The 25,585-nt window shown below is 41.1% G+C and overlaps 2 long non-coding RNA genes across 2 annotated transcripts in view; one reads left to right on the forward strand and one right to left on the reverse strand.

The window, feature by feature from the left end:
* LOC311517803 overlaps positions 1-25,585 on the reverse strand; it is a 103,408-nt gene that overhangs the window by 58,132 nt on the left and 19,691 nt on the right. The window contains exon 2 of the long non-coding RNA XR_014710797.1: positions 2,950-3,037. This is a non-coding gene — a long non-coding RNA (uncharacterized lncRNA). The remainder of the gene's footprint in view (positions 1-2,949; positions 3,038-25,585) is intronic.
* LOC311517805 overlaps positions 10,152-25,585 on the forward strand; it is a 68,653-nt gene continuing 53,219 nt past the window's right edge. The window contains exon 1 of the long non-coding RNA XR_014710798.1: positions 10,152-10,309. This is a non-coding gene — a long non-coding RNA (uncharacterized lncRNA). The remainder of the gene's footprint in view (positions 10,310-25,585) is intronic.

Here is a 25,585-nt window from a genome sequence, read left to right on the forward strand (position 1 = left end):
CCCAGCAAAAGCAGTATACCAACAGACACAGACCCTTTTGTTTCTCTCCCTCCTCCCAGCTTTTGAAAGTATCTTGTTTCCTCATTGGTCATTTTGGTCAGGTGCCAGAAAGGTTACCTTTAGCTTCTTAACCCTTTACAGGTGAGAGGATTTTTCCTCTGGCCAAGAGGGATTTTAAAGGGGTTTACCCTTCCCTTTACATTTATGACAGAAGCCAATGTAGAGAGCTGAGAACAGGTGTGATGTTCTTGCCATATCCTGCGTTGCTGCGATGACGTGCTGCAGAATCTTAGATTTTATGGCCAGAAGCAGATATTTTCATCGGTCTTGGAAACAAGCCTTTCATTCTGTTATTGTCGGACATGGCACTCATATTTTATATGCATAATGCTGAATCCTATCATTAAAATATACTTAGGGGGCTATAGCATGTCATCAGTGGAAGTTCTGCACATGACCCTCTATAACCTACAAAATTAACCATTTTTCATTCCTAAGTAAAATACTGTTTCAAAGTTTATCATATAGATTTTGTTTTTCTTTTGGAGTGGGTGGCTGGAATAAAGTGTTGGAGTTACAGCTCCACAGACTGAAGTCCTTTCTTTAGCCATAGATTAGGTACACCACCGTAGCAGCTGCACAAGCTTCCACCACTCTGCAGTATCAGTGTAGCTCATGGTGACCTACATGGATCACCACTGGGGGAGGGCAGGTGAATTATAGTTCAGACTCCATAGTCTGTTTATTCCTTGCCCTCTCTACTGAGGCTAGTAACAAGGGTGCCAACTGAGGGCATGATTTTTATAATGTCAATGTTTGCTCCCTTGGACTGAGTTGATAATGACCTATGTGGAATGAAAATGGAACCAAACACAAAAGGCTGTTTGATATATCTTATTGTCTACCTATTTATCCTAGCATTTATAATGTGTTCATCATCATGGTATCTGAGCACCAATCCCAAATTCCATGGGCCACCTCATTCCCACAGGATTTTTGCATTTCAAAATTGTTGTGCACTTAATTTTAAGTTGATCAGTGGCTAAAGCAGGGGCTTAATATTTGTGAAAACTTGAGATAAAAAGATAACATAGTGAATTATTGCATTAAACAAACAAAATGAGGGTTTCCCTCTGCACCTGACAGTAGGAGAGTGTTAACTAGTCCTTTAACTCGTGACTTTCATAAAAAAATGCTGAATGGGAGTTTCAAGACTAAGCTATGTAGATTCTAGCCATTGAAGGCCCTAGCAAACTATTTACCTGGGCAGCACTTTCCCTTGAAGAATTACTGCTCTAGGACAAATTCTGCGTTGAGGTGTGTATTTTATGCATGGGGTTAAGGGCAGAATTTGTGCAAGTCCTTTCATCTGATGGGAGGATATGGTAGTGCCAGAGTCTCGCTGAACTAGACATACCTGACAAAATGCTGGGTTGATAAGTGGAATGATAAACTTTTAAATCTTCTCATTGAGACTTTTATTAACATTTATTCTACTGGAGGGACCATTTGACCATTTATGGAAAACTCTTTACCTTTTTCATAAGATTATTACTTCTGCCAAATCAGAAGTGAATCAGTAGAAGCAGATGTGAATCAGTACCTGCAACCCATGAAGAGTTAATCACTTTTGATGGGTTGCTCATAAAATGTGAGTGTTGACAACCCGGACTTAAATTCAATCAAAATAAGTCATGAGAGTTAACAGCACGTGAGCCATGTGAATACTTGAGTACATCTAAACATTTTTTCTTTAAAAAGCGACGTGTGCTTCAAAAGCAGGTGTAAAAATCATTACTGTCAGGTTGAAGTGACTGCTCTGTGTACGTAGGGGTTTTTTTTCGTTTGTGTATGTGGGGATGTGGTAGTTTAGAGAGAATATACTGAATTTAAGCGGTAGAACTCTACACATAAAAATCATGCAAGGAAAAAGGTCTAGAACATAATACAGCTCTGTTGTAATTATTGTATCTAACAGGTCTACCTCAGCTGTGAGCCCAATTGTTGGAAAGTGAGTGAAAGTTCATAAAATATTAAAATAATGTGTAACAGTGAATGTTGATAGGAGGGGTATGCAAAGGAGACAGACAGGCTGGATTAGTCCAATCTAAAAGGGCTACTAATACCTCCCAAGGGTTGTGTTAAGAATGTGACTGGTAAACAAAGGAGAATGGAATCAGAAATAAATGGAACAAAACTGGTGTGTTGGAAATTAGGCCTAAATGGTGGACAAAATAATAATGAGATGGGTTATTTTGCCCATCACCACCTTTTTGGGTGTTCTTAAAAGGATACTTTTGGGGGGGGGGTGTGGTGGGGAGGATAAGTGAGGAACAGGTCAAGAACTTAACTTGCATGGTGGTAGCCTGACATCCGTCAGCCCCTGGGCGAGCCACAACAGTCTCGGTAATCAAAGGGTAGAGTCCCACCGAGGGGGCAATCTCTGTAATCCGAGGCATCCTACCTTATAAGGTGGGGGTGTGGGGGCTGAAGGGGACACCGAATCTGCCATTACAACATTAGGAGGGGGGTCTGGGGGCTAACATTAGCTACGACCGGTCCTGTTGGAGTCAAATTACAGCTCTGTAGAATGTCTGTTCTATCTCTGAAAGCCATAAACGCTTGTGCATACAGATGTTCATTCCATTCACCCGTTCGCTGACAAAACAAAACTAATTGGAGGATCGTATTATAATTGACTGATCCTCCCGGTGGCCACCATTCCTGGTCCCCTAGCCGATATTGAGGCCAGGCTACTGTACAAAACCTTTTCAATTTGCTTTTTGTCATTTGGATCTGATCCAAACACTTTCCAGCGTGCTAGAATGCATTCTAGGGGAGTGCACTGTGCACCGCCTGTCGTACTCTGTCCCTGTCCCATATTCCTGGATGACTCTGGGCATCCCCAGGTCTTAACAGAGAAAGTCCAGACCACTGGACTGTTCCTACCTTTTCCACAGGACCGGTTCCTCACCGTCACCTGCAGTTGCTTCTCCACTATAGGGGCGCGTTGCACCGTTGTGCCCTCCGGGGTCACCTGAGGAAAAAATGGCCCTTGCTGAGTGTAAACAGGCAGCAAGTAACGCATGAAGCTGCTCTTCTCAGAGCTCAGCTGCTGTCTCTTTCCACGCAGGATTTGTAACGCTTGCTTCTATACAACCAAGCAGTGAGCATATGCATACTATTAAGCTTAACGGCCAAGTGCTCCATGGTTGGAGAGATACGGGTGCAGAGATTTCTGTGGTAGGGAGGGCCCTGATCCAGGAGAAGGATTTGTTGCCAGGGAAAATGGCAGAATTAGAACTGGTGGGAGGTTACAATGTCCTTGCGCCTTTAGCTAAGGTACACATGGAAACTGGTCATTTGCAGGCTGAGCTGACTGTTGCAACAGTGGCACACAATTTTGCACCGTCCCTACTAGGGAATGATTTCTTTAATGTGGCAGGTTTCAGAGTACCTGCCGTGTTAGTCTGTATCCGTACAAAGAAAAGGAGGACTTTTGGCAACTTAGAAACTAATAAATTTATTAGAGCATAAGCTTTCGTGAGCTACAGCTCACTTCATCGGATGCATACAGTGGAAAATACAGTGGGGAGATTTATATACACAGAGAACATGAAACAATGGGTGTTACCATACGCACTGTAAGGAGAGTGACGAGGAAAGGTAAGCTATTACCAGCAGGAGAGCGGGGGGGGGGGGAAGAGGGACACGGGGGGGAGAACAGGGACATGGGGACCTTTTGTAGTGATAATCAAGGTGGGCCATTTCCAGCACTTTACAAGAACAGTAGGAGGGGAAATAAACAAGGGGCAATAGTTTTACTTTGTGTAATGACACATCCACTCCCAGTCTTTATTCAAGCCTAAGTTAATTGTATCCAGTTTGCAAATTAATTCCAATTCAGCAGTGTCTCGTTGGAGTCTGTTTTTGAAGTTTTTTTGTTGAAGAATTGCCACGTTTAGGTCTGATGTGGCAGAATCTGTCCCAGGGTTGGTCAGCAGTGAGAAGGAATCTTGTGCTAAAAGCCCCGGGGATGAAGTGGGGATGAAGTCACATGGACTGCTGGGGGGAATGGGAGGACCTCTCTTAAATTCCTCTGTAGCAGTGAAAAATGCAGCTTTGGGGGCAGGGATGGTTGTAACCAGTTTCTGTAGCACTGGGGCTCAAGGCAAGTCCCAGAGGGAGGGGCTGGACGAAGCCAGCTCCTGTCCTGTAATCATCTGCCCCGGCAGGGGAATGCTCCACCTTGTAACAGGGAGGCCACCCCAGCTGCTGACTGCCAGGAAGTTGCAGGTCAGCAGGGGACAGGGCAAGCTCTGGGGTGCACAGAGACATGTATCCCAAAGGTGGACGTTAGGGTCCTGGTAACTTCTGTGGTGGGAACAGACGCTGGGGACTCTGTAGCTGGAAGCAAGCCCAACATCAGGGAAAGGGGGAAGATTTTGCTGGCCAGTGAAGGGTCTGTCATAGCTGGTAGCTGTGAGCCCACAGCCAGACCAGGGTCACCTTCCTTTTTGGGGGACACAGGAGTGTCTGACCCAGAGGGGAGCCCAGAAAGGGAAGTCCAGACGGAAGGCGAGGGGGAACTGGAGAGTCCGCCCACCTTTTGTAGGGAGGATCTTTCCCAGGAGGAGGGTGGAGAATCTGCATTTAAAATGCCAGACCCCTCTCCTGTGGATCAGAGTTTAAGGGAAAACTGGGGGTCAGATCCCCTGGAGGGGAGAGCCCCCTAGCTAACCTTTTGGGAACAGAAAGTGGGGTGTCTAAGTTTGTAAGAGATAAAACTGTCTCTTCAAGGCAGGAGGAAGGAAAACTTTGCCTTAGGGAAACTTCACATGTGTGTGGGGTCCAGCCCAGAGAAATTCCCAAGGGAGGGGCCGAGGGCAAGCATGGTTGCAGTACACCCTTTCCTTCCCAAAGCCTCAAACACATGCCTGAATTAAAAGCCTTCTCCAAAGAGGCAGAAGAATCTGCATCAGTGCACCTATCATAGTACACAAAGGAAGTGAAAAAGGTAATAGACACTAAACAAGCCAAATTGTATGAACAGAGCCTGTCTGCCGTAGATTTACTGTTAATCTTGTGTCTTTTGCTACTTCATCTATGGGTCAAGACAAAGGAGTTAATACTACTGGTAAACGCTTTAAAGATGTGTGACATACCTGATTTGTGGAAGAAACTATTGTACATGCTAGGAATGGTGACAAGACAGTCCCACAGGCATGTTACTCTTCAGCTTATACCTGTAAACAGGCTGGAGGCTTGGCACAACAGCAAAAGCATAACAGGTCCATGTGGCTGTGTAGAAGGGGAAACTGAGGCACACTGCCTCATGGCATTGGTGGCTAAATGCCAAAACACCTACACTTTAACAGATATTGCTGTCTGCATTTTGAAAAAAGATTGAAAACCACTGGCATTGACTGAACCATTCTATGCCTGAACTGAGGCCTTTTGAAGTCAGTGAAATAGTTCCTATTAACTTCAATGAGTACGAGACAAGGCCTTGTGTGACAGTTTTCAAGTAATGTTTAAAAGGTATCAATAACCGAGGAATATCAATGATATCAGGAATTTTTTTCTTCCGCTTGTCCAGCTAGGGACAGTTATTTCATTTTAAAAGGGGATATTTTCTGGTAGTAACAACAATGCTTACCACTAACATATCTCATTTTTAAAGTGCTGCATATGCCATCCCACCCTGAGAGCCACATGCCGCAGATGCCTTTCCTGTGTCCACATAGTAAAGCCCACCAGCAACATCCATATTTTATGATTGTCTGAACCACATGGGTAAAATTGGTTAGAATAATCCACTGAGATCACTGTTCTCACCCAAACATACATTTTATATATATAAAAAAAAGAGGGCATTTAAGCACAAGTCAGAAATGGGCAATCTGAGAAAGTTCAACACAATACAACATTATATAATGACCATTGCATGTCCCACACAGTTGCAGTCCTTGCGCATGGAGGACTAGTCCCTCCCTATTCCTTTGGGGAGAAGATGGGGGAAAAACTTGGGGGATATGGCCTGGCCTTCCTCCCATACTGGCCTGTGGAACAGGACTGGCCTAGTGATGGGGGTGGGAAGCTGCACTCCCTGACTAGCAACTAGGGCAGGTCTGTGCCTAAGCAGCATGAATGAGCACTCTGAAATCATGTTGTGTTTGTGGCGCCAAAGTCCACAAAAGATAGAGAATCTAATAACAAAGGGAATTATGTTGAAATGAAAGCTCCTGTGATTATTTTTAATAGAGTAGGTAGCTAATACATACAGTGCTTTCTAGAGGAAAATATATACACGGTTTAAAAAAAAGCTTCAAAGCAGTTTTATAACTGCTGTCCCTCTTTCCATTCACTGAATGGAGCTGTTTTCTCTCTCAGTGGGAGCTGACATTTTAATGATGCTTTCCAGCAGGGGTCCAGTTGGACGATGCAAAGGAGTGAAAGAATTGGATTTACTATTAGGAAGCATTAGGAATCAGAAAGTTTGAACGTTTTCATTCAATAAATTCTGTAATTTTACATATTTTTTGTTAATTGAATAGTTTATTTTTTTTTAATTGCAGAACTTACCTTCCAACACTAAAACTTTCTGACTTATTCTTTCAACATCTAAGCCAGTCCTGTCCAGCCTACTTTCATTAATGTCTCACTTCTTTTTTTAAAGGGACATTAAATTAACATTCCTGTGGTGGGAAGAACACCTCAAAGCCTAACACTGTGGCATTTAATTTCAGAAAGGGGAACTATGCAAAAATGAGGATGTTAGTTAAACAGAAATTAAAAGGTATGGTGACTAGAGGGAAATCCCTGCAAGCTGCATGGACACTTTTCAAAGACACTATAATAGAGGCCCAACTTAAATGTATACCCCAAATTAAAAAACACTAAAAAGAACTAAAAAAGAGCCACCATGGCTTAACAACCATATAAGAGAAGCAGTGAGATAAAAAGGCGTCTTTTAAAAAGTAGAAGTCAAATCCTAGTAAGGTAAATAGAAAGGTGCATAAACACTGCCAAATTAAGTGTAAAAATGTAATAAGAAAAGCCAAAAAGGAGTTTGAAGAACAGCTAGCCAAAAACTCAAAAAGTAATTACAAAATGTTTTTTAAGTACATCAGAAGCAGGAAGCCTGCTAAACAACCAGTGTGGCCCCTGGACAATCAAGATACAAAAGGAGCACTTAAAGACGATAAAGTCATTGCGGAGAAACTAAATGAATTAATTGATTCAGTCTTCATGGCTGAGGATGTTAGGGAGAGTCCCAAACCTAAGCCGTCCTTTGTAGGTAACAAATCTGAGGAATTGTCACAGATTGAAGTGTCGCTAGAGGAGGTTTTGGAATTAATTGATAAACTTAACAGTAGCAAGTCACCGGGACCAGATGGCATTCACCCAAGAGTTCTGAAAGAACTCAGATATGAAATTGCAGAACTATTAACTGTGGTTTATAACCTGTCCTTTAAATCTGCTTCTGTACCCCATGACTGGAAGATAGCTAATGTAACACCAATATTAAAAAAGGGCTCCAGAGGTGATCCCGGCAATTACAGACAGGTAAGTCTAACGTCAGTACTAGACAAATTAGTTGAAACAATAGTAAAGAATAAAATTGTCAGACACATAGAAAAACATAAATTGTTGCACAAAAGTCAACATGGTTTCTGTAAAGGGAAATCATGTCTTACTAATCTATTAGAGTTCTTTGAAGGGGTCAACAAAGGGGATCCAGTGGACGTAGTGTACTTAGATTTCCAGAAGGCCTTTGACAAGGTCCCTCACCAAAAGCTCTTACGTAAATTTAAGTTGTCATGGGATAAGAGGGAAGATCCTCTCATGGACTGAGAACTGGTTAAAAGACAGGGAACAAAGAGTAGGAATAAATGGTAAATTTTCAGAATGGAGAGGGGTAACTAGTGGTGTTCCCCAAGGGTCAGTCCTAGAACCAATCCTATTCAACTTATTCATAAATGATCTGGAGAAAGAGGTAAACAGTGAAGTGGCAAAGTTTGCAGACGATACTAAACTGCTCAAGATAGTTAAGACAAAAGCAGACTGTGAAGAATTTCATAAAGATCTCACAAAACTAAGTGATTGGGCAACAAATTGGCAAATGAAATTTAATGTGGATAAATGTAAAGTAACGAACATTGGAAAAAATAACCCCAACTATACATACAATATGATGGGGGCTAATTTAGCTACAACTAATCAGGAAAGAGATCTTGGAGTCATTGTGAATAGTTCTCTGAAGACGTCCACGCAGTGTGCAGCAGCAGTCAAAAAAGCAAAAACAATGTTAGGAATCATTAAAAAAGGGATAGAGAATAAGACAGAGAATATCTTATTGCCCTTATATAAATCCATGGTATGCCCACATCTTGAATACTGCATACAGATGTGGTCTCCTCATCTCAAAAAAGATATGCTGGCATGAGAAAAGGTTCAGAGAAGGGCAACTAAAATGATTAGGGGTTTGGAACATATCCCATATGAGGAGAGATTAAAGAGGCTAGGACTTTTCTTCTTGGAAAAAAGGAGACTAAGGGGGGATATGATAGAGGTATATAAAATCATGAGTGGTGTGGAGAAAGTGAATAAGGAAAAGTTATTTGCTTGTTCCCATAATATAAGAACTAGGGGCCACCAAATGAAATTAATGGGCAGCAGGTTTAAAACAAATAAAAGGAAGTTCTTCTTCACACAGCGCAATCAACCCATGGAACTCCTTGCCTGAGGAGGTTGTGAAAGCTAGGACTATAATAGGGTTTAAAAGAGAACTAGATAAATTCATGGAGGTTAAGTCCATTAATGGCTATTAGCCAGGATGGATAAGGAATGGGTAAGCCTCTGTTTGTCAGAGGGTGGAGATGGATGGCAAGAGAGAGATCACTTGATCATTATCTGTTAGGTTCACTCCCTCTGGGGCACCTGGTATTGGTCACTGTCGGCAGACAGGATACTGGGCTAGATGGACCTTTGGTCTGACCCAGTATGGCCATTCTTATGTCAAGTCATCTTCTAGGGTAATCTGTTAACTACAATAGCTCTCTAATTTGCAGGGATTAAATACAATGCCTGATAATGTCATCCACATTGTCTCCCTCTGCTGGCCACTATACTGAGTGCATCTCTGCAGAGACTCCTATCATACAGTGTTATGCACTGCAAAGAGACAGCTCATTGCAACAGGCTGTGTGACTTTCAGGAACTGCTTTTCCTTGAAGGCCAAAGATCCAGGGTAGGGTGACTTCCCCATACGCTGTGGAGCAGGGAAGCAAGAACTAGGAGATTATGCAGCCGTGCACTTGGGCTGTCACTGACTCAATGTATGGGATTTTGAATACTACCTTGGATCAGCAGCATGGAATTAAGCATAAAATGTGAGTCACTCAGGAGATGTATTGTGGGACCTTTCTTCCATTTTACAATGGTGCCTTAGGGAAAATGGAAATTAACATAATCTTCTGTTTACTTTTGTAATCAATCATGTCTCTGTAGCTTTTCATGCTATAAAATTATTTTTTTAAGTAGCAAATATCAGTTGCTTTGGTGGTGTTTATATGCATTCGAGGTCAGCTTGCTTCCACTCTGACACTGGGAACTGCCAGCCTATATTTACTGCTTGGAGCCTCCCGTTTGGGAAAAGGAACATGTGCATATAAAACTGCCTAACTTAGCTTATCAAGGAAAAAGTGTGTCTCCTTGAACTATACTAAATATTATGGATAGATTATATTACGTACACATCTATATACATCTTTGTTTTGTGACATTACAAAGCAATGAATATGTATGATTTCTATATTTTGCAATATACCTTACTATAAATTCAGTAGCACCAAAGAATATATTTCAACATTTTATTGGAGTATTATTTCATTTTACTTTAAAATCTGATTAAAAAAAAATATAGGACAGATCTCCCACATCCTCTGAGGGAGAAAACCCATGGGAGGGAATGAGATAAGGAGGAAAATAAAAAACCTCTGCAAGATTCCTCTGAGATTCTTCCAAATTCTTCCCTCTGTGTTTCAACAATCCCTCTCTGCTCCAATGAAAAAGCAGGTGGTTTGGTCCCTATGCGTCATGGGTCCCAAAGATTTGCCAGAGGCACAAAACTACCTATCTAGGGGCCCTGTTCCACTCACTTTCTATGGCTCTCTTCCAGCTTCCTGTCAGCACAGCTCTGCTTCTGTTTCTGCATGGATTGCCCTGGTCCTTTGAGATCTACAGCTTTGACTTGCCAGACCCTCTGCTCCTTCCAAGTGGGTGGAAGTGGACTATTGTAAGAGAGGTAATGAATTCCAGCAATAGTTTTAAGCTTTCTGTTTTATAGTTGCCTCTTTGATGCAGTATGTATGTGTCTAGACATCCCTGCAAACTTGGTGAGTGGGAAAGTTTCATACAATACCCTCCCTCCTCCCACATTCTATTATTTAAGGTATATGGCCAGTCACATGTTGTGGTCTGATGACTTGTATTAATTTTCAATAATATCTTGTTTTAACATTGCCTTGTTTGGATCTGTATATGCAGATTCCATTAAATGTTCAGTCTCTTTAAGATTAAAAGCAAGAGTTGTTTTGTATTCACAAGCCTGACTGATGGATTTAGAAACATCTGCTACTTTGTGTTTCCAAATTCTGAACTTGGACCCAGTGGCCAGGGAGCTTCAGGACATGTTTTCTTTCTGCAAAGATGAGAGTTTTGCTGTAACTTCTTAAGATAAAAATGACTGCCCTGAAGTTTCTTATCCACCTATGAATTGTAATACTATACAAAAAAGAAATATTAATCGCTAAGCAATAAAAACAAGGTAGTAGTCATGGCAATACTGAGATATGAGAGTGTTTTGTTGTAGTATTCATCACATAAGTGACTGTGATATGGAATAATTAAATAGTCCCCCAGTGGGAATGATAGAAACTCCTTTATTTGAACGATTTAAACCCAGACTGGTCAAAACACTAGAAAATGGAGAACAATTGTGCATTAATCAGGAGATGAATTACATGACCTAATAAATTGTCGCATCTCTAATTTCTATGAATATGTGTGATATAATGCATTCGTAACAGAGTCCTTATTGTAACATTATTAGTAGATCCTGAAGCCTCCAAGTGATCTTGGGGCCACTTTGTATCACAATGTAAGCTCTCTGGGGCAGGGACAGTCTTTTTGTTGTGTGTTTGTACAGCACCTAGCACAATGAGGTGCTGGTCCATGACTGGGGCTACTACATGCTGTTATAATACAAATAAATAATATTAATAAATAATAACAACAGATATTGTACACACAATAAGAGGCAGTCCCTGCCCCCGGAGGCTTGCAATCTAAATAGACCAGACAAATGATGGGAGGGGAAACAGAGGCACAGAAAAATGAACTGACTTTTCCCAGGGTCACACAGCAGATCAGTGGCAGAACTGGGAATAGAACTTTTGTATCTTGAGTCCCAGCCCTGGGCTCTAGTCACTGCATTGCGTTGCCACACAAACAAAACAGAGGCTGTAAAATAAGAATTTTTTTAAAAAATAGATCTAAATAACTCCTATTACATCTAGATAACCAAGATGCTGTTTTTTAAATAAACATTGTTATGTTTTGAGACTTGTTAGTGGGTGCGATGGTTTAGCATTTTATTACATATCCTAGGATGACTGCCATTAAAATTTCAGCATTTACCAACAGTTACCACACACTGATATCTGGCAAAAGCTGACTTTATAATGGTGACCATTGCCCATATATAATACCCGTAAAACTGAAGAGAAAAGACCTCTTTCCATTGAAAACAAGGGTAAAATTCCCATCCACTTCAGTGAAAGCAGGATTGGGCCCACAACACCAGCTGGTCTGCTGTTGCTTCCATTAAAGACAAGGGAAAAACCCCAATTCATTATATATTCATTATATTAACTAGTTTTATTTGTCTCAAATTCAAACAGGGTTGTTGTGTAGACAAGGATCATAAAATGAGTTTCAAATAGTAGCAATTAGACATACTGTAGACTTCACATTTTGACTGGGACTGCTAAACTTTTCTTTTTTCTTTTCAAATTAGCCTCATGATTGGCATGACCTTCAATTAACCAGAGCAGACATCTTACATTCCTCACAAGCAATTTACAAAGTGAAATGGCAGTTGATGCTTTCAAAGAAAGTCCATTCCAGATTATCCAAACTGAATTAAACTATGTGATGGTTTTGAAATGACGGTAACACTCTCTACCCTCACTTCAGGATCTCTGTTTAATCTAAGTAAGGGTACTTGGTTCCAAGTTGTGAGAAAGCTTCATATAATCATTCCTTTTTAACAAGATCAAACAGCTTAGAAAATCCAAAAGGCTTAATTCCTTTGGGTGGATTGCATTTATCATCAAAGAATGTATCGTATATTGAATGACATTTGGAAGATAGCTTTGTTTTCTATTTTATTCCGTCACTGGAGTCATGCAAATTAGAGGGAATGGGAACATTGTAGATCCCACTGCTCCATAATAAACAAAAACAGTTTTGGTTTTGGCAACTACATTTATAGGAATTGTGTATCAGGGCAGAAGTCAGGCAATTCCTCCTTCCTAAAACTAAAAGTAGAAGAAGGTTTAGATAACGTTGCCCATCAAGAAGCAGAGCTTCTTGAAGTGCTCAATTATGTATGACAGAATCAATCAGACACAGGGTCGGACTTACTACAGTTTTAATTAAGTAGGTGATGGGAGATAAAAATACTGTGGATAAAGGAGAAGAGAAGCAGTAGTTGTTAAGATGAAGTGTGCATGTATAGAGGGGGAGTTACAGAAGCAGAAAGCAAAGAGGAGAGAGAAGGAAGAGGTCTTAAAATTGGCAGGTTAGAAGTAGAATGGTGTGGGTGACAATTGAGGGGATGGCACAATAAAAATGAGGCGGGCCTTGGAAGACTGAGACATAAGGCAAGGAGAGGAGCAAAAGCAAAAATATGACTATGAATGTGTTGGGAGCATTGGGTGGCAGTTATATTTCAAAAGCAATGCTCTGCAAAGAAAAGTACCAGCTCTGGGGCAGCTCTTTTACCTAACACAAACCTGAGCCCTTGGAGGGTATAGAGGAAAGAAATATATCATTTAAGAAGAACTGCTGTTGAGTAACCAGTGTAGGTGTATCTTGGTTGGTCTCAGAATATTACAGAGACAAGATGGGTGAGGTAATATCTTTTATGAGACCAACTTCCATTAGTGGAAGGGACAAGCTTTTGAGCTTCACAGAGCTCTTCTTCAGATCTGGGAAAGGTGCTCAGAGTATCAAGAAAGCAGGAAGTCTGCGGAGACTAGTACTGTTTTCTGAGACCTGACTGCAGCAGGGATAAAAGAGCTGTCAGGAGCTCTGTAGGCCTGATCCAGCAAAGTGCTTAACTTCAAACACATGCAGATCCCCCGCTTCAGCGGGACTACTCACGTGCTTTATCTGAATTGGGATGAGAGTGCTCAGCACATGCAGGATCCAGTCCTGTGCCTGTTCCTTCCTTACTGAAATGCTTTTTGCTGCTGCTGCTGCGGTGGTGCTGGTGGTGGTGGTGGTCACTCTCTACCTCCAGCAGTTCTTTCATTCTCTGATCTATGGGTCTGATTTCCAGCTGCCTTGTAAGTAGTCCTTTATACAGGTGCGTGAATAATGGATTGTTTGTTTGCTGGCAATTCTGAAATATTTAAAAAATGCAATGGCCCACCTTGATTATCACTACAAAAGGTTTTTTTTCTCTTCTGCTGGTAATAGCTCACCTTACCTGATCACTCTCGTTACAGTGTGTATGGTAATACCCATTGTTTCATGTTCTCTGTGTATATAAAATCTCCCCACTGTATTTTCCAGTGCATGCATCCAATGACATGAGCTGTAGCTCACGAAAGCTTTTGCTCAAATAAATTTGTTACTCTCTAAGGTGCCACAAGTACTTCTTTTCTTAATCCTTGTGTGTGTTTTGAGAAGTTGACAAAGAATACTTGACCTTGAAGTGTAAGGCTTTGTGGGAGAGGGGGTGTGTGACTTTCTCTGTAATACTATTTTCAATGCCTCATGACTCTCTTGTGTGCCTTGTGTGACCCGTACGACAGTACTAACCCACCAGTTCAGAAACATTGCTGTAAGATATTGGAATAAGTAATAGAGCTCCCTCCAGAGGTGTTTGTAGATTATATCAATTTAAGGACGTTCTTGTGTATCATTCTTCCTATCTGATGTTGATAAAAGTTAATAAAAGCCTAATTCTGTGCACATGCCTCACATTACACCTTATCTCCAAGAAACCCTCAAGTTGCTACACACACACACACTGCTATTGCATGCTAAGAATACGATTTGATCTTACACTATGAAGGGAAAGAAGTGTCTCCCTTTGCACTTCCCCTGCCTCACCCCACTCCTGTGCGGTTGTATATCTACAGAGCAGATGTCAAGATCAAGCCTTAGTGATTATTTTCTTCAGTTTTGTTCTATGTGGGTTCACACACCCTGGTTCTGAGCTTTAGGGCAAACCACATTCAAAATTTCAAAGCAAAAGTCATTGAAAGCCACAAATTTCACATCGGAGCCATGAATGTCACATGATTTCAGTGAAAAGCATAAATCAATCGAGTTTCACTCAAAATGTTTCTGAACCTTAGAAAATGTTGCAGACTTATCAAGTTTGTAGCTAAATCAAACCAATTTGCCACAGTCCAAGGTTTCATTATGAAAATATCACACCACCCTAATATTAATACCATGCATGGAATACCTTCTCTGATCTAATTTATATTGATATGTGTGATCACAGTCCATCTTAAACAGGTAACAGTTAATTTTCAAGTGTACTTTTTTACAAATAACTGGCTTCTAGAGTTCAAATTCTAACTTTGTCTCTCTTGTTTATCAGTGTCTGTCTCTCGAATTCTACATAGCCCTCTGATATCCAAAGAATATACTGTCTGCATGTAAACATATCATTATAATCTGAACATCCAAATTTTCCTCCTAAAAGTTTCTTAACACCTACTTCTGATGTGATACCTTCTACAAATTCAGGCAATTAATGTTTCCAAGGTTGTTGGACAATCAGAGATAGCTGGTATAATTTATAGGTTAAAAAGAGTTTTTCAAAATTTCAGAACCATCGAGTTGTGCACATAACCTATGTAGCCTAAATTTCTTTACTCATTCCCCATCCATTCACTCACCCTCCCTTTGTTCCTTATTGCATCTTGTTTTAGTTTGGATTATAAAATCCTCAGAGAAGAGATTGGTAGCTAGATTGACAAAGGGGACCTAGGCTAAGTGTTGCAGTGTCAAACTTCTGGGACCCTAGCACCCTGAGGAGGTCATGGTTCCCTTGTCATCACTAGCAGCTAGGTAGGTGAACTCAGCCAGGTTATGGGGGACACAGGTTCAAACCCCCACTCTGTCTGATTCAGATCAAGGACCTAAACCCAGGTCCCCCATCAGTGGGCTAGGGTATATTCTGAGGTGCATGTCTCTCACTCTCTCCTGTTGAAGCTCTTCCACTTTATATACATAGAACATTGGAACTTCTTTGGAGCAGGGACTGGAATCTGGGTCTTCCACTACTAGCCTACATAGAGAATCATTCTCTTTCTCTCTGACCCAGATCCCTTTGTGGATCTAGCCCTGTATGGTCTGTCTTCCCATATGTTTTACAGCATCTAACAAATTACTCCAGTCCTAGCATGTGAGTGCAAATAATGGCCAACATTCTGTAATGAATTACATCTTGTTCAAGCCCTCTGAATCCACAATAACTAAAACTAAGTTACAACTGTCTAATTAAAGGGACTGAGTATATTTTGTGACACATTAACCTTGCTTTTGATTTTTGGGATACTTAGGGTCCAATCCTACATTCTTCATATTGTTTTTGAAGAATATAATAGTAAGATACCACTTTTTTCTATTTTCTGTTCCTTATATACTTCAATCAATGGGAATTTTGAGTTTGCCAGCAATGTGTCCACCTGTTGCGGTTCAGTGATGAGACAGAACACAGCTTTATGCAAGCAAACAGGCTGGTCAGCGGAGATGGGCTGTTCTGCCCCCCCTGCCTTCCACCTTCTCCTTTTATTATATTTCTCCCCCTAAGCATTACACACTGCTACACAAAGGAATGTATGACGTTGATTCATATGCTTAGTTACCATCCTCTATCTACTACAATCCTGGTTCTCAGGCCTTGAACCCAGGCTAAAGAAACCTCCCACAGTTGCTGTCCAAACAATCAAGTTCTCAGGGTTCATATCTAGCCCTTGTCCTTGGATAGAGCAATGTGTGCATTGCTCCTAGGAAACAGTCAGGGTGTGCCCCGCCTCCTTCCAGGTGGAATAGCTAGACATTAACCCTTCATCCACCTATTACTCACTAATTTTCAAAAATTAGTAGTGGGGCTTCTGGTCCATAGTGTAGGCTCTACATCACTTGTTGGGTCGCCAGGTAATTAAATATTTCTGGGTCGCCATGTAATTAAATATTTCTGACTAGGCAGAACTGACAGAAGACAACACATCCAATATTACAGTTACCACCTTTTTTAAAAGAAGAAGAAGAATTGAATTATAAATTAGTTGATCCTATTTTCTAAATCAAATGGCCTAATGAGACTTCCTTGGATTCAGATTTTATTTAATAATAAGTAGTATCTCTTTACTTCATAGAATCTTAAACTATTTGCAGCTTCCCGTAACTATGAAATACAAAATGAAAATAAGATGTGATTAATCCTGATGAGATTACATTTAATACACTAAAATGGCTGCAGATAGAGAATTCTCTCAATGCAGGTTTATATATTAATAAAGTCTTCTCTTTATCCCTGCAGCCTTTAAAACTACTAACATTGAGTGGCATATATGACAGATCCAACTGAATAAACTGTACTGATGAGACTTGACTGAAGGAGATCTTAAAACTGCAATGATGCATATACTGTATAAAACTGACAAGAAGGTGTAGCCCCTATTTACATTTATTTAATGATAAAAATACATTCCTTTTTAATGTGTACATCTTGTAAAGACTTCAGAAGAGGAAGAAGAAAAGATATGGGTAATCTGACTGAATGCACTTTTGAGAATAATGAGTCTTGACTGAAAGCCATTGTAAGAGAGCAGGGCTACATTGCATGCTACAGAACAAGAAGACAGCACTTCCATGAATAAAACTGATAAAATGCCTTGAATCGGATGCCAAACCTATACCACCTAATGACAGATCAACTTGCATTTCCCAAACCTCAAAGAAAAGGGTTTTTTTTTTCAACTGCTCAGAACCAATTCTAGCAATAAAACACAGAATTTAGAGAGTAACTCTTCCATCACAGTGACAAGCAAATCATATTCCTGAACATGGAATTTGGATAGTAAGCATGGCTTGTGAATGTGAATTGAAAGATCACTCCAAAGGACCAAAAGGCAGGCAAAAAACCGTCTTGAGATTACAAAAGGGAGCTGAAGGCAAAGGTAGCTAAGCCTTAATAAAGACAATTACGTAAAACTGTCTAATTAATGTACCTAACTTTCTGCCTTACACATTGTTCTTGAAGAAGGAAATCATGATAACATATCTCTGCTATCATGAGCCTGAATTTAGGATGACACTTAAGTCTATGTGCAACCTTCATGCTGATGCATGATCTTTTCATATTTTTAGTTCTGAAAAAATTCATCTCATGACCACTGGTTTCCAAAGTGTCAGAGAAATGAGAGGGAGTCTATCATAAAACCCAAACTTTTTTTAAAAAACCCAACCAGTATTTATCTCACCATTGAAGGCTATCTTAATTCTCTACACCAGTGGCTCTCAAACTTTTTTATTTATTTATTTATTTATTTTGCAGACCACTTGAAAATTGCTGAGGGGCTCAGTGGACCACTTAATGATCTTTCCAAATGTTGTTTGTACCATTAGCTAACTATTGTAAAGCGCTTTGGATAAAAGCACTATTTAAAAATCCTTTAATAATAATTAACATTTTTTTGTTCTACAAATAAAAGCACACAACTCATATTTTAATATCAGTAGTCTTACCTATCTAATGTGATGGATGTGCCCTCTCTCCCCTGCTGTGGCAACCACCAAACTGGGGTTGAGAATTGGGGGGTCTTGCCCTCCTCTCGCCTGCTGCAGCAGCCTCCGAGCTGAGGCTGGGAAGGAGGGCCAACTCTCCCTGGCAGCCGCAGACCTGGAGTTGGGGAAAGTTGCCTCTTTCTCTGGCCGCCGCAGCCCTGCACGTCCCAAATTCCCCCACACCCTCTTCTCACCCCATTGTCCCCTCCCACCTATCCCCTATTTCCCCCTCCCCCCCCAGGCAACCACCTCATCTTACATGTACGTCTTCTCCAGGGTCCAGGCACCTAATTAGTGGAGCCGTGCCTGTATGGCTCCACTAATTAGGTGGGTGGTCCTTTATTCTCTTGTATGCGACTGCCCAGGCATGCACCTTAGAGGGAACTACCCGTGGACCACCTGAATGGAGCTTGTCCATGGACCACAGTTTGAGAACCTGTAGAACTGATCAATGAAATTGTTTTTAATTGGTCACTTTATTAATTTAACTTCAAAAGCAAAGTTTTATAAATGAAACAACATTCATTCATAAAACCGGTTACCCCAATACCTGGCTAATTGAATTTCACTTTCAATCCAATTGCTGCTTAAATCTCTGAAACTTACACTGTTTCAACATTGTAACTTCTGCTAACTGTTTGTCATTCATTATACTTTTCTATATTGTAACTTCTGTTCACTGATTGCCATTCCTTACACTTGTCCATATTGTAACTCAAACTCCATTTTAAGTTGTCCCAAACTCCATTTGAAAATGCTCAGTTCATTTTGTAAAAGTTTGCTGTAACCTTCATTTTTGCAAAACCCTGCTGTAATCTTATTAGTTTAGTTTAGATGTGTGAATGAGGTATGGATGGATGATGGAATCAACCTCCAGCCCCAGCCTGTCCAGATGAAATAAAGTGTAAACACCCAAAGGCTGAAGATGCAGACAACAGCCCTGACAAAGTAAGAGGAGACCACGCTCAGAAGAACAAAAGTACAATTGAAGAAACATCAAAACCAGGTCCTAGGCTGTCTGCAATTGATGGGTGATCAATCATACCGGACCCAGAGGCAGCGTGACACAGCAAGACCTATAGACTCTCTGGATTCAAATTAACACCTACATAAAGGAGGGGTGAGATGGAAGACTTTGAAGGGTAACATTCTGCTGCCAACATGGAAGGGCATCAGTGCATGCCCAACAGAGACCCAGCTCTTCCTTGCGCCCGGCTTTCCTGTCCAGTTACCCGCCGCAAGCTACGAACCCAAGCCACGAACTCAAGCTACATTCAGGACTCATAACTATATAGCAGCTGCAGAACCTGTGTGTGTGTATGAACGAACGTGTGAATGAATGTGAAACTGAATGAAATGTTATAGCTATAACTGACTGCCTACGACGATTCTTTTTGTATTCACACTAAATATGACATTTTGTCTTATCCCCTTTAATAAGATCCTGCTGGTTTTTATTTTATTGGTATAACAAACCTCTGTTCTACACTTACAGCTTTCCCTATTGCTAATCAGGGGGGCTGGAAGAAAAGATACCCTTTTGAAAGCTTTTATAAGATTCTCTGGGTCAAATATCAATCTCCTGTAAACAAGCCCCATCTCACCTCCAGTGTTGGGGTTGCACTGAGGTAAATCAGAAAGGAAATTTCTTTTTAAAATTCCCCCAGATAGCATCACCACGAGTAGAGAAAACCAACTATTTCTTTTGTGAGAGCTCCAATTCCAGACAGGCATGGGTGAACCTACAGAACCAAACTTAGGGTCACAGAATTAGTTTAGGTTTGCACAATTTTTTCACTGTAATTAAAGTTCAGTTTTAATTCAATGGTGATCTCATTTTTTAAAAAATGAGAAGAAATATTTTCTCTAACCACAAGGAATACTGTGTTATATAATAGAGATAACAGAGGCCTCTTTCCCCAAAGATAACAGAGATAATAGAGATAACAGAGGCCTCTTTCCCCAAAGTAGGTTTTCACAAGTGGGTTCCCTCTATATTTAGCATTTATTTTATCATTAGAATTCTCTGTCACCTTTCTGATCCTTTGCCTCCCCATATTCTCTATGTAATTGTTTTTTCACTCTACTCCATTTTCACGCTCTTTAAATTGAATTATTTACTTTCTACCTCCTGTTTGTTCCTCCTTATATAGCCTCTCTTAGCCATGCTGGAGACCCAGTAACCTTAGTCTTAGAGTCAAACTTTTGCAACCATGAAATCTGAGTGACTTCAAAATCAAGCAAAATATGTTTGCCTATCCCTGGTTCCAGCATGAGGGATTTAATCCTCTCTATTAGTTCTTTCATTAATACTAAGAGAAAATACACGAGGCTTCTTTCCAGTTTCAAATCAGCCCTCCTCCAAAAATTGATATAGCCTACCTTTCACTCTATCTGCACAGACTAAAAATAATGTAGGGGACACTGTAAAAGACGTAGTCCTACCTAGATAGAAGGATAGCACTGTAAGTACATCTAAAGTATAGAGTTTAGCTTCAGCTATGTTGGAATGAGGATTGGGAAAGAAGACTGGCAAGTGTATTACCTGGTTGAGATAGAAATCAGGGCCTACCTTTGGCAAAAACTTTGGATGAGGCCTCAAGGTCACCCTGTCCCTATGAAACACAGTGTAGAAAGGTCCTGCCATGAGTGTTTGTATCTTCTAGCAGATGTTATGGCCACTACGAAGATTATTTTGATGGACAAGTTGAAGACAGAACACGTAGCTAACTGGTCAAAGGGTAGACCCATCAGCTATGTCAGAAATAGGTTGAAATCCCAAGGGGGGGGAGGCTTTCTGATTGAGGGATACAACCACATAAGGCTTTACAGCAGTATTGCTACTTTAGCATATGAGAATGTTGAGTGATCCTGAATAAGAAGATGGAAAGCTGAAATGGCTGCTAGGTATATTCTTAAAGAGCTTATAGACTGTTTTGAATTCCAGAAACACAGAAAGTATTCCAGCCTGTTATGTTATCTGAGTTTGAGATGGTATAATTGATGTGGTTAAGCCCAAACAGTGAGTCTCTTCCACTTGGCAGAGTAAGTAAGCCTCAGAGTCCTTCCTAGACCTACTCTGTACCTCTGACTGCTTTGAACCTATCAGCATGCATGCCATGAGGTACAGGGAAGTTGTAACCAGATGGAAGATTTGCCCCTTTTTTTCTGGGAGATTATATCTGTCTGAAGAAATAACTGGACTGGAAGTCAAATGCAGAATTATCAGGTGTGATAACCAGAACAGCTTTGGAACTACAGACTAGTCAGCCTCACTTCAGACCCCAGCAAAATCATGGAGCAGGTCCTCAAGGAATCCAGTCTGAAGCACTTGGAGGAGAGGAAGGTGATCAGGAACAGTCAACATGGATTCACCAAGGGCAAGTCATGCCTGACCAACCTGATTGCCTTCTATGATGAGATAACTGGATCTGTGGATATGGGGAAAGCGGTGGACATGATATATCTTGACTTTAGCAAAGATTTTGGCTATGGACTCCCACAGTATTCTTGCCAGCAAGTTAAAAAAGTATGGATTGGATAAATGGACTATAAGGTGGACAGAAACCTGGCTAGATTGTTGAGCTCAATGGGTAGCGATCAATGGCTCGATGTCTAGTTGGCAGCCGGTATCAAGCGGAGTGCCCCAGAGTTCAACATCTTTATTAATGATCTGGATGATGGGATTAATTGCACCCTCAGCAAGTTCGCAGATGACATGAAGATGGGGGGAGAGGTAGATATGCTGGAGGGTAGGGAAAGGGTCCAGAGTGACCTAGACAAGTTGGAGGATTGGGCCAAAAGAAATCTGATGAGGTTCAAAAAGGACAAGTGCAGAGTTCTGCACTTAGGAAGGAAGAATCCCATGTACTGCTACAGGCTGGGGACCGACTTCCTAGGCAGCAGTTCTGCAGAAAAGGACCTGGGGATAACAGTGGATGAGAAGCTGGATATGAGTCAGCAGTGTGCCCTTATTGCCAAGAAGACCAATGGCATATTGGGCTGTATTAGTAGGAGCATTGCCAGCAGACAGAGAGAAGTGATTACTCCTCTCTATTCGGCCCCTGTGAGGCCATACCTGAAGTACTGTGTATAGTTTTGTTCCCCTACTACAGAAGGAATGTGGACAAATTGGACAGAGTCCAGCAGAGGGCAATGAAAATGATTAGGAGCACATGACTTACGAGGAGAGGCTAAGGGAACTGAGTTTTTTAGTCTGCAGAAGAAAAGAGAGAGGGGGGATTTGATAGCAGTGTTCAATTACCTGAAGGGGGGTTCCAAAGAGGATGGAGCTAGGCTATTCTCAGTGGTGGCATATGACAGAACAAGAAGCAATGGTCTCAAGTTGTAGTGGGGGAGGTTTAGGTTGGATATTAGGATACACTATTTCACTAGGAGAGCGGTGCATGGGTTACCTAGGGAGGTTGTGGAATCTCCATCCTTGGAGGTTTTTAATGCCTGGCTTGACAAAGCCTTGGCTGGGATGATTTAGTTGGTGTTGGTCCTGCTTTGAGCAGGGGGTTGGACTAGATGACCTCATGAGGTCTCTTCCAACGCTTATATTCTATGATTCTGTGATTCTATGCTGGTGCCAGGCATGATCATCTTGGCTGAGTCTGATCTGAGTTTCCTGATAATTCTTGGGATTGGTGTAATCTGAGCCTATATATTCAGGGGATCAGGAACACATCCCTGGTCCTAACCTCCTCTGGAGCAGAACTTTTGAGTTTGTTTTTTTGCCACAAACAAGTCTATAGAGGGTTGGCCTGACATGGTGAATATTTTCTTTATGATGATGTCCACAGACCATTTGTGATTGCTTGTACATTGCCTGAGAGGTGGTCTATCAGAACATTCTGAACGCCTTGCAAATGCAGTGCTAGTGAAGTAATCTCGAGCCAGATGCACCCATTAAAAAGGTGCACAGCTTCTTGACATGAAGGGGTGGATCTGGTTTCCCCCTCCCTCGTGCCTGTTGATATTTAGGATTCCATAGTCTTTGTGTCTGAAGATTGCCTAGGTGGGCTCCCCTCCCTAGACTGGAGGTATCTAACACCACAGTCTGGAATGGCAATAGTGGAGAGAAAAGTACTCCCTTTGTATACTTTTAGAGGGTCCTTCCACCAGTTTAATTATGACAGCACTTCTGGGGGGACTTGTATGTCTAGAAGATTTCTGTTGGGCCAATATACAGATTTCAACCACACTTGTATGCATTGAGGTATGTAGATGAGGAGGATATGTACCCCAGATGTCTGAGGAAAGTTCTTACTGATGTTTAAGGGTGGGCTTATGAAGGGCTGACAAGGTCCACTATGATGGGAAATCTTCCCTGAAGCCAGTAGAAAATCTTTCCTAGATCAGATTTTTCTTCATTGACTCTGAGTTTCAGAGAGGTGAAAAGTTGAAGAGTTTGCTGTATGGAATTGATCACCTATTGTAAAGACTTCCTTGAATGAGCCAGCCATCTAGATGTGGGTAAACATGGACTTCCCATGTCCTCAGGCAAGCTGTCACTACCATAAGGCATTTAGTAAATACCCTCAGCACTGTCAACAGACCAGCAGGACTCTGTACTGGGGGTGGATATTGAATATTGGAACATGAAAATGGCCATATTAGATCAGATCAATGGTCCATCTAGCCCAGTAGCCTTTTTCTTCCTCTAAAAGCTTAGTATTTCTTGCAGTATGTGCTTCTCCAGCCCTGGAGCACCAACAGAGTTGGTGCCTATGGCTTCTATGAATCAAATCATGCAAGGGCATATGACTAGCTCATGTGACCTTGGACTCCATCTTGTGCCTATAATTTTCCACAAACTAAGGCTGAGAGCATCCCCTCCACATGGGTGAAGATGTAAAAGACCCAGGAAGCATCTCCATTTTGCCTCTTTCCTGCTCTGCTCTCTGGACTATGGACTTACACTAAAAAGAGCATTCTAATAAATGGACTGAGGATATTCCAAATTTTTGGAGGTTACCATGAACTTTACCACTCAGCAGTTTATTCCATCACTGCTACAAACCTGATCCAAGAATTTTGCAATGAGTGTATGTATAGGATTTCTTTGACCATTTTAATTCTCCCTTCTTTCTTTTCTTTTATAAATAAACTTTTAGATATTAGATACCAAGGATTGGCAACAATGTGATTATTGGATAAGATCTGAGTTATATATTGACCTGGATATGTGGCTGATTTCTTGGGATTAGAAGGACAACTTAGTATGATAAAATTGGTTTTAAATAATAACTCTCATCATAAAGTCTCTGACCATGCCCCCTAGGCAGAGCAAGCAGACTGTGAAAGTATGAGGTAAGGATCGCTGAACTAGCATGGTCCCCTTCTGCCATATGGGCTTGAATTGTGTGTGTGATGGAGAAGGGGAGGTTGTGGAATAGGTGACTCACCATAACCCCACATCTTCCTAGTGCCACATAAGGAAAGAGAGACTGGAGCTATCACTTTTCTTTATAAATACAAGCACCAACAGCAATAAAACTGTATTTATTACCCACAGAGAAAATGACAGCAAAGTAAGTAAGTAGTATGCTCAGATATTTTTAAAAGCAAGAGATGTTGGAAGTAGCAATTAGTATTAAATTATACACCTGTTGCCTCCGAGGTCAAGGGAGATTTAGATGGGCATCCATCTAAAATTGAATAAACTGCACCAGTAATGTAATGTCTAGACAGTAATAATGAAAGCAGACTCAATGAGGGAAAAGAGTAATGATTTTTATTGTAGGCTTTGTGAAAGTATTTGAGTCCCAAATGCATAGGATCCACGGGACCTAAAGAGTTGAATGCCTGTGTCATAAATATGAAGAGAAGGGTAAACCCCTTTAAAATCCCTCCTGGCCAGAGAAAAAATCCTCTTACCTGTAAAGGGTTAAGAAGCTAAAGGTAACCTCGCTGGCACCTGACCAAAATGACCAATGAGGAGACAAGATACTTTCAAAAGCGAGGGAGGAGGGAGAAAAACAAAGGGTCTGTGTCTGTCTGTATGCCGCTTTTGCCGGGGACAGAACAGGAATGGAGTCTTAGAATTTTTAGTAAGTAATCTAGCTAGGTATGTGTTAGATTATGATTTCTTTAAATGGCTGAGAAAAGAGCTGTGCTGAATAGAATGACTATTCCTGTCTGTGTGTCTTTTTTGTAACTTAAGGTTTTGCCTAGAGGGATTCTCTATGTTTTGAATCTAATTACCCTGTAAGGTATCTATCATCCTGATTTTACAGAGGTGATTCCTTTACTTCTATTAAAAGTCTTCTTGTAAGAAAACTGAATGCTTTTTCATTGTTCTAAGATCCAAGGGTTTGGGTCTGTGGTCACCTATGCAAATTGGTGAGGATTTTTACCAAACCTTCCCCAGGAAGTGGGGTGCAAGGATTGGGAGGATTTTGGGGGGAAAGACGTGTCCAAACTCCGTTTTTTTCAGGAACCCAGATAAAGTTTGGTGGTGGCAGTGGAAATCCAA

Source organism: Lepidochelys olivacea (genome assembly GCF_965140295.1).
Source record: "Lepidochelys olivacea isolate rLepOli2 genome assembly, chromosome: 3".
In the NCBI taxonomy this organism is placed as follows: Eukaryota; Metazoa; Chordata; order Testudines; family Cheloniidae; genus Lepidochelys; species Lepidochelys olivacea.